General features: G+C 45.7%; 1 protein-coding gene across 1 annotated transcript in view; it reads left to right on the forward strand.

The window, feature by feature from the left end:
- Positions 1–4,616: 4,616 nt before the first annotated feature.
- LOC137518509 (annexin A1-like) overlaps positions 4,617–14,645 on the forward strand; it is a 51,343-nt gene continuing 41,314 nt past the window's right edge. Inside the window, 1 exon segment of the mRNA XM_068236471.1 lies at positions 4,617–4,720. The gene's annotated coding sequence lies outside the window, so the exon portion shown is untranslated.

Below are 14,645 nucleotides of genomic sequence, written 5' to 3' on the forward strand. Positions count from 1 at the left end.
GGTGCCTAAACCTAAGACCCCCCCTGATGGTGCCTAAACCTAAGACTCCCCTGATGGTGCCTAAATCTAAGACTCCCCTGATGGTGCCTAAACCTAAGACCCCCCTGATGGTGCCCAAACCTAAGACCCCCCTGGTGGTGCCTAAACCTAAGACCCTCCTTAGTGATAACTGTATTGTGTGTAGAATAATGTTTTAGAAACAGTAAGGGATAAAATATATTACAATTTACGTTACGTACTGATCGCTTTATTTTATGAATAATAATGTTTTACAAACAGTAAGGGATAACATTTAAAATAATGTTTTATTGAAATAGGAAACGTAAATCATCACAAGCAGTTATAAAACATTAAAAATCTTCGGGCGCCCTTGGAAAACGTTATTATACGTTATTATTCTCGGGCGCCCTTTTTTTCCCGTTCGGCGCCCAGTAAACGATATTTATTATGGGAGTGAATGGCGGCGCCCGATTTGTCCACTAGCCTCCTGCGCCCTTTTTTACTGTTACCCTGTAAAGTGCTGCAGAAGATGTTAGTGCTTTATAAATACATAATAATATTGTAGGACATTAGACTATGACTATGGTGGGATTAGATTGTGCACAAAATCTGCAGAAGCTGCTGATGCTACAGTATTAGCATACCATTTAATAATCATGAGCCCCCAAAACGCGAAATGTAGCAACAATAACCCCAAAGTCTCAAATGCAGTCTCATCAAACAATAACTACAGCTAACCAGTACCTCTGTCACATGAATTGCAATAACCGTTACCTCCGACAAATGGAATGCCACTACCGCTACCTCTGACACATAAAATGCAGCAGAAAATGATTACTCCGGCTCCGCAAACAGTAAATGAGGCAAACATTTCTTCATGCGGCCAGAGTCTCACGCCTCGGACACCCAGCGGCCAAAAGTGGGACATATCCTGGGACACATTGCAGCCTGGGACAGGGGACACTGAACCTTGGACATGTCCCAGGTAAAACGGGATGTCTGGTCAGTTTAATACTGGGTGCTGTAGTGCCATGCTGGGAACTGTGATGCCTTTATGGGGGCATGCAGGGAGCAGTGGTTCTTCTATGGGGGTATTTTGCTGGGCAGGCCTACTAAGACCGCTGTTAAGGTCATGTAATTTTGGCTCCATCCATCCATGACTACTAGTGTTGTCCGGATCATGAACGATTCGGATCTTTGATCCGAATCTGATTTGTGAGTCGAATCATCCGAATCATCAAAATGAGTGATTCGGATCACAAAGGGGGCGGGGCCAGGAGCGACACGCCCCCTCTCAGCTGGCAGCGGGGTCCTGGAAGCAGAGCAGAGATGGATCGCTCTGTTGAAGGGGAGGCAGCCTTGCGGATCAAGACCAAGTTGCGCCTGGGGCAAGGTCAGGTTTTGGCGCCTAAAGGTCAGGTTTTGGCGCCTAAACTGCCATTCATTTTGCCGCCTTTTTAAGAATTCAACACACCCCGCCTGGGGCAAGATACCCGCTTGCCCCCCCCTAGATCCGTCCCGGGCCTTGCACAGCCACAGGTAGATGAGAGAGAGGGGACATCGGTGCCACTGCCAGATATGTGTAGAGCACACATACTGGCTGCAACGTGCTGCTCATTATAGGCTGTCTGTTCCGTAGTTGTGCACAGGGAACACATTGGAAACTTTTCTGCTCTCTGCTCTTCCCTCCTCCGTCCACTCCCTGCCCTCTGTCCATCTTCTCCCCTTCTCTATATGTCCACCCCCCTCCCCTTCTCCTGTCCTGCTAGTCATTTCACCCCCGAATGCTTCCCTTGTAAAATGATCCGAGATTCGGATCAAAGATCCGGATCTTTTCAATGATCCGATTCGAATCATCCGGATCATTGGAAAGATCCGAACTTCGCATCTCTAACTACACCCACACTCTGGTAGAGATGGGAAGTTCGGATCTTTTCAATGATCCGGATGATTCGAATCGGATCATTGAAGAGATCCGGATCTTTGATTCGAATCTCGGATCATTTACTACCGGAAGCAATCGGGGGTGAAATAAACAGCAGGACAGGTCTGTGGACAGGAGAGGGGGAGGGAGTGGACACTCTGGGCTCTATTCATAAAACCTTACCGCAAGTTTTCCGCTCAAAACAGCGGATTTTCCCGTCCATTTAGCAAAGTGGGCATTCATAAAAGCTGTTCCCGCATGAAAATCTACAATCCCCCAGCAGAGCGAGAAATTTCCGCCTTCTCCAGTGTTTTTCTAGATTTATCTAGAAAAAAGTAACAAAATGGCCATTCATAAAGATGAGAGGAAGCGGTATGTGGACGGGAAATACCGCTTCCTCTGATTTTGCGGATTACATACAAGTGAATGGGACAGACCTCCCAGAGAGAGCAGTGCACGGAGGGACTCTGCCGGATGAAGTGTTTCCGCATGCCTTCCGACAGCTTACCGCCAGATTTCAGCGGGAGATCTCCGCTCTTGCATCGCAGCTTTCAAGATTTCTTTGAATGACCACCCAGAAGTGTAAAATACCGCTGCGGTATTTTCCCTCCAGGAGTTTTCTCGCAACAACTTTTTTATGAATAGAGCCCACTGTGGGCTCTATTCATAAAAAAGTTGTTGCGAGAAAACTCCTGGAGGGAAAATACCGCAGCGGTATTTTACACTTCTAGGTGGTCATTCAAAAAAATCTTGAAAGCTGCGATGTAAGAGCGGAGATCTCCCGCTGAAAGCTGGCGGTAAGCTGTCGGAAGGCATGCGGAAACACTTCAGCCGGCAGAGTCCCTCCGTGCACTGCTCTCTCTGGGAGGTCTGTCCCATTCACTTGTATGTAATCCGCAAAATCAGAGGAAGCGGTATTTCCCGTCCACATACCGCTTCCTCTAAACTTTATGAATGGCCATTTTGTTACTTTTTTCTAGATAAATCTAGAAAAACACTGGAGAAGGCGGAAATTTCTCGCTCTGCTGGGGGATTGTAGATTTTCATGCGGGAACAGCTTTTTTGAATGCCCACTTTGCTAAATGGACGGGAAAATCCGCTGTTTTGAGCGGAAAACTTGCGGGAAGGTTTTATGAATAGAGCCCAGAGAAGGGGAGAAGATGGACAGAGGGCAGGGAGTGGACAGGGAAGGGAGGAGGGACGAGCAGAGAGCAGAAATGTTTGCACGTAATACCCACATGCTGAAGTCATATGCTTTACATATATTTCACCTATATGTTCATCTGTACACTTTGAAAGAAAAGGTCGCACAGTGAAAGAAAGCATTCCCAGAAGCTAAGTGCAGCTGTTTAGTGCCGAGTGCAGGAGGATTATATTGCCTTTCAATCACACTGGGCTCTATTCATAAAACCTTACCGCAAGTTTTCCGCTCAAAACAGCGGATTTTCCCGTCCGTTTAGCAAAGTGGGCATTCATAAAAGCTGTTCCCGCATGAAAATCTACAATCCCCCAGCAGAGCGAGAAATTTTTCTAGATTTATCTAGAAAAAAGTAACAAAATGGCCATTCATAAAGATGAGAGGAAGCGGTATGTGGACGGGAAATACCGCTTCCTCTGATTTTGCGGATTACATACAAGTGAATGGGACAGACCTCCCAGAGAGAGCAGTGCACGGAGGGACTCTGCCGGATGAAGTGTTTCCGCATGCCTTCCGACAGCTTACCGCCAGATTTCAGCGGGAGATCTTCGCTCTTGCATCGCAGCTTTCAAGATTTCTTTGAATGACCACCCAGAAGTGTAAAATACCGCTGCGGTATTTTCCCTCCAGGAGTTTTCTCGCAACAACTTTTTTTATGAATAGAGCCCACTGTCTGCAAAGTTACTGAGCCAAAAGCTTCCAATGTGATCACTGTGCAGCACTACGGAACAGCCAGCCTATAATGGGCAGCACGTTATAGCCAGTATGTGTGCTCTACATATCTGGCAGTGGCACCCATGTCCCCTCTCTCTTATCTACCTGTGGCTGCAAGGCTGCCTCCCTTCCAACAGAGCGATCCATCTCTGCTCTGCTTCCAGGACCCCGCTGCCCGCTGGGAGGGGGCGTGTCGCTCCTGGCCCCGCCCCTTTTGCGATCCGAATCACTCATTTTGATGATTCGGATGATCTACTCATAAAATAGATTCGGATCAAAGATCCGAATCGTTCATGATCCGGACAACACTACACTCTGGTGCATAGCCACACCCATTTTCCGTCTGGAGTGCTTAAAAGTGCCCTAGACCTCTTCAGACCCTAGCAACGTCCCTGCAATACAGTATAAATACTGCCACTAATATTATATTAGTGCATTGTACAATCAGTCTGTGTTAGCAATGTTAACAGTCTTGCAAAAGTTCTCTCCCCAAACCTGAGTGCAGTAAGAACCTGAGAGAAATAAGAAACCATTATTTGCAAAGCAAAACAAAAAAAAGCTCTTATCTTTACGGGGGTGTATATTGTACTCAGAGATCCTCACTGCTGCAATCTCACTGCTGTAAGTCAGCAAGAATAAATAGTTTATTTTGTTATGTGAAGTACAGTAAATGCCAGAAAATCTCCATGTTGGAAGTAATCTGTTGCTAGTTCCACATAATTGCCTAAAACAACTTTTAGCTTGCCAACCAATCAGAGCAGTTTCAGAGTTATGTGCTGTTGCTAGGTGCGGTCTATAAAGCTCCTCATAAAATCAGGCGTCCAGCCTCCCAGTCTCCTGGCTCACACAGCTTGTTAGCAGTCTCTTGTCTGAAGCAGCCCAAGGTGCGTACTAGCTGTGCTGCTTGCTATGCTCTTTTCATTAGTTGAATTTCTAACAGATCAGCACAGAATTCCCTGCCCAAATGTGTAGATCAGACATGTCCTACAGCTAGGTTTCCTTATTCTGCAGCAAAGGGAGAAGTATCAGCTATTTGGCTGTAGCTTGCCTGGCAACTTTCTGTCCTGAGTGTGGAAGTAGGCTAGCCCCTCTAACCTCAAACAGCACTGTGCTGTGGATTTTATCACTATGCTGTGTATCTAGTTGTCTGTCTGCCCTATCATTCTCTGTGTGTATCTGTCTGTTATACTATATAGTGCTTGAAATGGATGTACTGCCTCGTGTACTCTGCAAACTAGCTTCATACATATGTGAGACAAGCATCTTTAGGAAGACTAGGAATTCATCTGCTGCATGTGTTAAGATATCTTATTTCCGACATGTACAATCTCCCGTTCCATCGTTTTGCTGCTCGATTCCTGATAGAGGTGAATAGCAAAAGATAAGAAAACCGAGCGAAAGATAAGACAATCAAGTGGAGAATTGAGCAGAAAAAAACTGTGTATTCCCTGCCATTATGGATTGATCTAACAATGTACATATGTGAATGATCAGTTCATGCAAAAGCCCTTTTGTAGTTCATTGACTTCCTCCTCTTCATGCTCGCTCAGCGTGCACATGGGTGAGACCATATAGGACAATCTCCTACACCCCTTGTGGAAAGAACAATTTTCAGAACATGCCTTCCTGGATGGATTTGGGAGATTGAGACAAACACATTTTGTGTCTGTTATAAACTTTTTATAATCTGCTGAATGTTTGTAGATCATTTGGATTCCAAAGATTGTGTGTGTGTGTGTGTGTGTGTGTGTGTGTGTGTGTGTGTGTGTGTGTGTGTGTGTGTGTGTGTGTGTGTGTGTGTGTGTGTGTGTGTGTGTGTGTGTGTGTGTGTGTGTGTGTGTGTGTGTGTGTGTGTGTGTGTGTGTGTGTGTGTGTGTGTGTGTGTGTGTGTGTGTGTGTGTGTGTGTGTGTGTGTGTGTGTGTGTGTGTGTGTGTGTGTGTGTGTCTTTAGAGTAAATTCATTAGTAAAGGTTTTAGAAGTGGTCAGGTGCTATTTTTCTTTCAATTAGTTGTGTAACTGGGTTTTTTTTGTTTTGTTTTTTGTAGTTCCTTTGTTTTCTGCGAGCTTTGCAGAGATCATAGAAAACTATGAACCTTTTTAAGCTATAAAATGCAGTAATTCATTTAGCTCTGCAAGCCATCATTTCTGTGGGTGGAGGCCAGGGTGTGCCATGTTCCTTTGCCTGAGGCAGAAGATGAAGTGACTCCTTCTTTCCCTTTGAGTTATGTATTAAATTATTCATGGGCATTTGTTCATCCATCCAGGTGATGCAGTGTCTGTATAGGGTTATTAATTAACCACATAAGCAATAGAGCATGTTGTCAATCTATGTACCCTCTTCTGACTTGTAAAATGTGGCAAACTTTCATGGAACATTAACCAAGAGCGCAGTGCTCATTATTATATACTAATTCTAAGCAGCCCTTCCAAATTGCACTGGTATCTTGTGAAAATTCTGCTATCCTGAGCCCCAGTGCCTGTCTTGAGGTAAATGGCATTTCTTCTGAATGTGTGCAGAGGCTGGAATGTGCTGTTAGTAGAGGGTGTGCCCACTGGTGCAGATAAAAATGGGTCTTTAGGTAGAGGGAGGGTTCAGGTGGTAAAGGCAGGGGCTTTACTATACATTAAAGAGAAGCTCAGACCAAAAATTGAACTTTATCCCAATCAGTAGCTGATAACCCCTTCTACATGAGAAATCTATTCCTTTTCACAAACAGACCATCAGGGGGCGCTGTATGACATTGTGGTGAAACTCCTCCCGCAAGAAAAGTTCAAACTTTTGGCAGTTTCCTGTCTGTGAACCTGGTTGCATTGTGGAAAATGGCTGTTTACAGCTGCTTCCAACTGCCAAAAACCATGCAGCAGCTACATCACCTGCCAACAGTAAAATGTTTACTGGAGTTCCTCTTTAACTGCTCCTGGAGATCAGCTTACTGGTTAGCTTGAGTGCAGAACATCTGCAATCTCTATGTGGTTTCAATCCCCACATGGTGATTGGCTGGCTGCAGAACACCTGCAAACTAACCAGGAAGTGGAGGTGACCTGATCACCAGGAGCAGGTAATTTATAAAAATGCTGGGTGTTGATAATGACAAATGACAGCTTGTTACTAACGTTTTAGAAACGTCCTAAACCGTTAACATTAGTAACAAGATTACTGGCACCACCTTGCCCCATAATTTTTCAACACTATTTTTAAATGTATAAGTGCCCACTAGTTTTTTTTTTTTTTACTGTACATGGGGGTGTAGGAAGCTACAACCTAGTACTGTGGGTACTGGCACAATTTGTTTCATGTAAATCAGGGGTGTCAAAGTAGGCTGGAAATGGACACAAAGTTTCAGGCCTGGGCAAACTTCACGCAGCACAGGCCGCATTGTGCGGGCCGCATTCCTTAAATTTTAACCAGGCCCGGATTTACCTCAGGAGCCTATAGGCACGGATTTCCTGGCACCTTAAACTTGGCTCTCCATGAACCTACAAACCCCCACCAACTGCACTGCAAGTTTGCTGGCTGTCCCTTCTCCCTTCCCTTGCCCGTCATAGGTAGCTACAGGTGCCCCTTAGTATTAGGTAGCCAGAAGTATCCTCAATATTAAGTAGCTAGAGGTGCCCCCAAGTATTAGGTCGCTAGAGGCACCTTAGTATTAAGTAGCTAGTGGTGCCCCTGACTGAAGGGAGATGGAATGCCAATAGCGGGGTGAGTAACCACTCATTTATACTCTGCATAGGGAGGGAGGGTGGTACTCAGGAATGGGGATGAGCTGCCTTTCCATCAGGTGCCTGTGGGCACATGCCTTTGGTACCTCCGGCCCCAATTCCAACCCCCTTCCTCCCTGCAAAGTTGTGAGCGGGCACCAGGGGATTTTAAACTCCCTTCGCTCGCTGATGTCCTGCATCTCCATGGCAACAGGGCGTCGCATGACATCAGGACGGGCCAGTGTATTATACGTTGGCACATAAGATTACCTGCAATCATGCTAATCTAAATTGCCTGGAGCTTGTTTCTCTGCTCACTTCAGAAGTTGGCTTGTCAGCACCTGTATCACTGGCTTCTGCAACAGCAGACTACCCTGCATTATTAATTACTCTGATCAGGATAAATAATCAATATCCATGGCACTCAGGTATTACAGCAGTCAGTGCACATGGCAACTTCTGCAGTACCGAACACATCCTGCCACCTCTCCCTGCTAATGTCCCAGCTGCAGCACAGCAATCATTCTCTCCACTCACCCTGCTGCTCTGCACATTCACTCACTGCAGGCTGTGTAGCAAGCGTGGAGCAACATTGCCCATGGGACAGGAAGGGGTAGGGGTGCTACATCTATTGCAGGAAGTAGTACAGTTCCATGCACTGCCTGCTGCTATTTTCCTGAATGATGCCCAAACTACTTAAAAAGCTCCTAGGTGGAAGAACAGTGGCTGAGCACCACAGCGGCACCCCTGGCCATGGCTGCACCTGGTGCTGTGAGCACCTGAAGCACTATGGTAGGTAGGCCACTGCCTCCATTTCCCCTATAACATTTAGACTGCAATTCTTGGCATGCCAGTACTCTTTACCAGGCTAGCTCAAATCCAAAGGTCAATCTTACCTGTGTGACTTCTTCTTCGGTCTGTCCCTGGCGCCTCCCATGATGCGCTCCAAGCGCCGCATGCGCCGGTCACGTAACTACAAACACTTCCTCCTTTCGGGTTGAAGGAGGAAGTGTTTGTAGTCACGTGACCGTCAAATGCAGTGCTTGGAGCGTATCGTGGGAGTCGCCAGTGACGGACCAAAGACATCATACAGGTAAGATTGACACCTCCCCCCCCCCCCCCCCAACAGCTTTACTGGGAGATATCCGGATAGAACTATCTCCCGAATTCGGATTTGCGCAAGCCTGCTCTTTACAACTTTATTGATCGCATAAATTTGGGAGTCTGTGCTCCATGAAATGGCTGATAGGCCCCATTCACACTGGGGACTAAAGATTTTTTTTAATTTTAACTGTACAACAATACAATAATGCAATTTTTAACATTTGAACCACGATTGCATCAAACTGTTGCATGCATTGATTACTGCAAATCGTTGATCGCTGCCACACTAGTGCTTTTCAAAGCGTGGCATAAATTGCATGGAAAGCTCCCCAGTGTGAATAGGCCCTCGATAGGGCTCTTGATTAGCCACCATACATATAGGACAACTGAAGGGCTCACACGAAGCGCTTTCTTAAAAAAAAAAAAAAAAATCACTCCCATTCACTTGCATAAAAATTGCCATGATCGTGTAAAATCACGGACGCACAAAAATGTATGCACTTGTGGAGATTTTTATGCAACTTTACCGCAATTTTAATTTAAAGCGGACCCAAACCAAAAATTTTTGTACTTCAAAATATTTAGTTGCACCACTGACACATACAAAGATAAACACTCCAAGCCTAGGAGCATTTCAGTGCATGCTTTTCACCCTTCTCTTTTCATAACTAGGGTTATACAGGTGGCAGCCATTAGCAATTCCTCCTTTGCCAGACACCTGCTATTCCTACAGTTTGACAGTTTCTGTCCTGGCAATATGAAAGGAAGGGAGGGGTTTCTCCATTAAGGGCTCGTTTCCACTGTTGCGGTGCGGAATCGCCTGAATTCCACCATGTACAAAATCGCATGCGGATGCATTTCCGCATGCTGTTTTCCTTGCGATTTCGCATGGCTAAGAAGCAAGTGAATTTAACCATGTCACTGCCTGTGTAAATTTCCATAACATTACATATGAAATCGCGGGGAAAACCACATGACAAAGCCGCATGCAATTTCCCTATTAAAAGCATTGCGGGCGAATTGTCCGCATTCCAGCCGCACACGAAATCTGATGGCTGGGCCGTGCAGATTTTCCCCGCACACCAAAACGCACCCGCACGACGCACAAGTGAAAACAATCCCATCCACTTGTATTGCCTATGCGAATCCGCATGCGGTTTCGCTATAGTGGAAACGAGCCCTAAATGTAAAATATTTTATTTGTCATGCAGCTGAAAAAAGGCTGCTATTTATAATTTAGAAAATAGATTTTATCTCTGAAATCTTGTATTTTTAATTTGGGTCCACTTTTTAAGTGGGAGATTTTTTACTTTTCTCGCTCAAAGTGCTGATGACTTGCCAGCGCTCAGAAAAGCGCTCAAAAAGTGAGAGGGGTATGGAGGCTACCAGATTTAATTCATCTTAAATGCCTGGCTGTCTAATACTTTTAACCATAGACCCTGAACAGATCAGATGTTTCTGCCAAAAATCTGAGCTGCGTGGTTTTCAGGTGGGTGATTCAGACACTACCTACTGATGCATGAGGGCTGGTTCACATGGGTGCTTAAAGTGGACCTGAATTCAGAACTCCTCTCTGCGCTAAAAGATACACAACAGCATAATATTCTTTAGGCCTCTTTCACAGTGGGATGTTGCGTTTAATGCGACGTTAGAAAGTCTCACATGTCCCTAACGCAGCGCATATAGGTTATAAAATTAAACGTTGTTTTGTACTACGTTGTGTCTCTTGGTGCGCCGTTTTCGTCACATACTGGTAGAATGAAAACGGCTGATGCACTACATTTAAAAAAAATAAATTACTGAGCATGTGCAACACACAACACAGCTAATTTATTGCTAAACGCACAGCATGCAGCACTTTCTAAATATTGCTACACAACGCAACATGTGCACTGTGAATGTTGCACAGACTTTGTATTGCTGTGCGATAGTCTGCGTTGGAACATTTTCGAACATGCGACTTTAACGTCGCACTGTGAAAGAGGCAAAAACATTTCCTTGTTACAGCTGATACAAATTCTAAAATCTGCACTGTTTCTACTTCCTGATTCATGGAAGCAGACATATCATTTACAGCCCATTCTTTGAAATTGGCTTATCTGCCATAGGAAGTCATGTGACACAGGGAGATAAAATTGTAATCAGTGATTACACACAAATTGGGGTAATTACACAGGCTAAACTCTTTAAATACATACAGGGTGTATTTCTGTTTTCACTCAGTCCTGTGCAAGAGTTCAGGTCCACTGTAATGATGGCTGCAGAGTTCATTGTTTAAGCAGTGCCCATTCAAATACATGGACACTGTCTTCTGTTGAGTTGGTGCTGAGGCTTTCCGTGTCCCCTGCGGGGATAAAATATGCTGCATGCTGGCAACAGCCACTAGATGGGGCCCATGCTGCTCATTCATTTAAATGGGCAGTGCTTAAATAATGGCTATGTCTTCCTGTCCCTCACCACTGCTGCACTGGACCCCCGGAACATATCTGATAAGAACTTGTTGGGTATGTTGTATTATGTGGCCAAGCTCCGAATCCTTGCACGAGGGTGGTCATACGCCAGGACAACACCTGCACAGTAAGCTGGAGACGCTCGCGCATAGGCAGTTCCATGCTACTGCATAGTCACAACTGTGCTTGTGCATAGAGGAGCGGCAATGTGATCTGCAAGAGGGTCCTGGGCAGTGACGATGGTGTGGAAAGCTTCTGGAGGTTCCCCTCTACTTAGGTAAGGGTCTGTTGTGTTTTGTTAAAGGCGTGTTCACAGAGCAATCTCTCCCCCCCCCCCCCCCCCCCCTTCTAAAGCTTGTAATGGTGGATAAATACATTGTATGTATTCATTTCCTGGGCAAGAAGTTTACTTCCTGACTGATGCCAGAAAGTAAAAAAAAAAATCGCTACTCAAAAGCGCTTAGAAAACCGTATTCAAAATCTCTCAAATTGCTTGGCGATTGTGCAGGCAAATTATCAGGGGTGTTGCTAGCCCCAAGATCGGTGGCACGTGCCAAGGAAAAGTGAGGACACATAACAATGCATGCTCCCTATGAAGACTCTACTTTTTTTTTTTTTTTTTAAACCTGTCTCCATAACACCCAGCATTCCCCATAGAGGGACCCAGTATGCCCCATAGACACCACAGTACCCAGCATGGCCCCACACAACACCCAGCATGCATGTGTTTTTTTTTTTTTTTTAGGAGAGGGGAGCTTCAACCAACATCTTGCTGGGCAGGCCTACTTAGACCACTAAGTTTATGTAATTTTGGCTCCACCCATGGCCACACCCCTATTTTTTTTTTTTTTTTTTTTTTTTTTTTTTGCGCTGAAGTGGCCAAAAATGCCCCAGATCTCTTAGGATCCTAGCAAAGCCCCTGCAAATTATAATGGGAACAAGGCCTTAGCCTCTGTTCGGTCCAGAGCAGGACTGGGCAAAGTTGCCCAAATTACTCTTCCTTCCTGAGTTTGCAATTGATGGGTTATCATTTGGTTTAAGTCTCCTAATCACATCCAGCAATGATCCTCATGGCACAGGCAGAACATTCCAGCATGTCACATGATGCTGGTCATGCATGGTGTTTTTTTTTTTTTTTTTTTTTTTCCTCCATGCATAAGCATTTTGTTCTACCGCTCATGCTCAGGTCTTACTTGCACGTGCCCACTCCAGACTCACTTGCCCATGGCTGGAGCATGACAAGGTTTTGTTGAGGTTTAGTGGGATTCTATGCTAGAATGTTGGGCTGTAAGAGGATCCGAGTTGAAGATCAACCTCTGTGTACATGCATCCAATTTTGAGTGTGTGTGTGTGTGTGTGTGGGGTGTTTCTATCAAATTTGGATGCAAACACATGCATAAGAGGAATGCGGGTGGCTAGAGTAATGCTACTCACAGCAGAAAACTTGCACAGGAATCTATACCTGAACAGTGCTGTTTTCTGCAAGTTCTCCCAAACAGCACTGCAACTGTGCAGGTGCGAGTTCCAAACCCTGTGTGCACAGATAAAGTAAGCGCTTGTCTAGCAGTAGTTTCTGTCTGCTATAGAAAAGTGGTAAACCTTGAAGTACTTCTGAAAGTATACATGCAGTTTCTGTACAGGTCTCCTGACGTCTATATTCCATGCCTCTAAACAGTTGCAAAACTGGAATTTGGCCGCACCTTACTTCCACCTCAGTCACCAAGCAGAGAACTGTGCCAAGGCATTCCTCATGTGAATCAAGTGGAATATTTGAGAGTTCTCTGCAGTGTTCATGCTCTGTTGAAATTGAGTCAGCTTAGTATGTTAAATGACTTGTTTATAACATAAATATATTAAGATAGCCGTTGAGGTTTCATTAGTTAAGCATAGCTAATAGATCACTGATGTTTGCACAATTGACTGCTGGTTTTTAAACTTTCAGCAGTAGTGTTGCCAAGTCTTGCTGTCCCACCTGTTTACCACAAAGCAGGTAAAAGGGGCACTGGAGGCACCCTGTCAAATTGGCGCCAATGTTAAAAGCTGTGATTTGGGTGCTTGCTATTTACCCTATATAGGTGCTGTTTAACTGATTTTAGCTGCTATTTATAGCTTGCTGATCTAAGTTTTTAACTTTACCACCCATTTTGGTGAAAATATTGGCAGTTAAAGGAAATCAGAAGTGTGGTATATTGAGGCTGCCATAATTTCCTCTTTTTTTTTTTTTTTTTTAATAAAAAATACCAGTTGCCTGGCTGTCCTGCTGATTCTCTGCTTCTAATACTATTAGCCATAGACCCTGAACAAGCATGCAGCAGATCAGATGTTTGACAATGTTGTCACAGATCTGATAAGGTTAGCTGTATGCTTGTTTCTGGTGTTAATCAGACACTGCTGTGGCCAAATAGATCAGCAGGGCTGCCAGGCAACTGGTATTGTTTAACTACTTAAAGACCGACCCACGCCAATGGTCGTGGCGGCAGCCCCTTAACACCAATTGGCGTCAAGTCCTGGGGCTGCATTTTGCAGGAGATCGCGTGCAGGCTGCGCGTGCATCTCCTGCTCGGGGGCGGTGCTCCCGCCCTGCCTTCAGTCTTCTGCTGTGCGGCCCTGCAGCTTGGCCTTAAAGCTGCAGTGGCCAATTAACAAAGCCTAGTCTTTAGGGGGGGTTTAACACTGTGGTCCTCAAGTGGTTAAAAGGAAATAAATATGGCGCCCTCCATATACTGCTTGTTTCAGGTTCCATTTAAGGTTAGGAGTGTGGGGAAATCCTTAGGATAAAGGGTCCTGAATTACAATAGTGAAATATAGGTAATATTTACCTAAGCACTAGAACATCAGTAATTTTACCAATCTTCTACCAGCAGTTACCTCTGGTGCCCTTTTTACATGTACACGTTGAGGTCTTGTTCACACTAAGGGGCATTTTCAGCATTTTAACCTCTTGATGACCAGCTAACGCCGATTGGCGTAAACTGGTCGTCTGCGGGTTACCATGGAAACGGCCGCTCGATCGAGCGGCCTTTCCATGTCAGTTCACGGAGGGTGTCTCAGTGAACAGCCGCCGATCGCGGCTCGCCGGCAAAATGTAAACACGCGGGGAAGAAATCCCTGCTGTTTACATCATACGGCGCTGCTGCGCAGCAGCGCCGTAGGGCAGATCGGCGATCCCCGGCCTCTGATTGGCCGGGGATCGCCGGCATCTGATAGGCGGAAGCCTATCCTTCAATGCGCAGGACGGAACACCGTCCTGCGCATTACGGAGGGAGGGAGGTAAGGAGGCAGAGGGCGGAGATGGCTGCGGAGGGGGGCTTTGAGGAGCCCCCCCCCCCCGCAAAACGCAGATGGCCGGCGGCGATCAGACCCCCCCCCCCCCGGCAGGACATCCCCCTAGTGGGGAAAAAAGGGGGTAAGTCTGATCGCCCTGGCATAATACTGATCTGTACTGCGGGCTGGAGAGCCCACGCAGCACAGATCAGGCAAATCACCCTTGGTCGGCAAGTGGTTAAGCACCAGTGATTTTCAAACTCACCCTAATGGTGGCCACTAATGCTCCAA

The sequence above is a fragment of the Hyperolius riggenbachi genome, chromosome 1, assembly GCF_040937935.1.
Source record: "Hyperolius riggenbachi isolate aHypRig1 chromosome 1, aHypRig1.pri, whole genome shotgun sequence".
NCBI lineage: Eukaryota > Metazoa > Chordata > Amphibia > Anura > Hyperoliidae > Hyperolius > Hyperolius riggenbachi.